At 28.0% G+C, this 818-nt stretch overlaps 1 non-coding gene across 1 annotated transcript; it reads right to left on the bottom strand.

Moving 5' to 3' along the window:
- Positions 733–806, bottom strand: TRNAN-GUU. The gene has a single exon. It is a non-coding gene; the product is annotated as a tRNA-Asn (tRNA).

The following is an 818-nucleotide window of genomic DNA, read 5'->3' on the forward strand; positions in this document are numbered from 1 at the left end:
GGTTAAGACCAAGCCTATTAGATATTAATATATGTATTATATATTTTTGAAAAGAAATTAATTTATCTATTATCTATAAGTATCATTACTTTACATGTTGAGAGAATAATTTCACCTAATTTTATTAGTGTTGTTATATTTGAGAAGTGATATAACATTTCTCAGACCAAGCCTATTAGATATTAATATATGTATTATATATTTTTGAAAAGAAATTAACAATATATTTATCTATAAGTATCATTACTTTACATGTTGAGAGAATAATTTCACCTAATTTTATTAGTGTTGTTATATTTGAGAAGTGATAACTGATATAACATTTCTTTCATGCAAATTTTAAGAGGTGGAGTCATGTATCCTTCTTTCATTGCTTAAACCTTGCTTTTGTGTACATACAAATGCAGATTTATAAATCAAGTGAAAAATCAAGACAAGTGTACGGATAAAATAATGTCGCATAAAAAAAGATTACATAATTAACATGAAAATGATTATTCCACCGTCTTCAGAAGTGAGTTTGAAACTATGCCTTAACTTGAACAATTACTTTTCCAATTTCCAACATTAGAGCTTGTGAATAATATCATATGTTAATTAAGGTGCTAATAATAACAATAATAATGTATGTAACATACAACAGTGAATAATGATTGACCTTTTTATATTGAGATATCATGCCACAAAGTGGTACATGGATATGTTTAGGGGAAAATAAAAACAAAAATAATTCGCTAGAAGGAGGGCTTGAACCTCCGACCTTGTGGTTAACAGCCACACGCTCTAACCAACTGAGCTATTCCAGCAGCTGAGAAGTA

Source organism: Arachis ipaensis, chromosome B08, assembly GCF_000816755.2.
Source record: "Arachis ipaensis cultivar K30076 chromosome B08, Araip1.1, whole genome shotgun sequence".
Taxonomy (NCBI): Eukaryota; Viridiplantae; Streptophyta; class Magnoliopsida; order Fabales; family Fabaceae; genus Arachis; species Arachis ipaensis.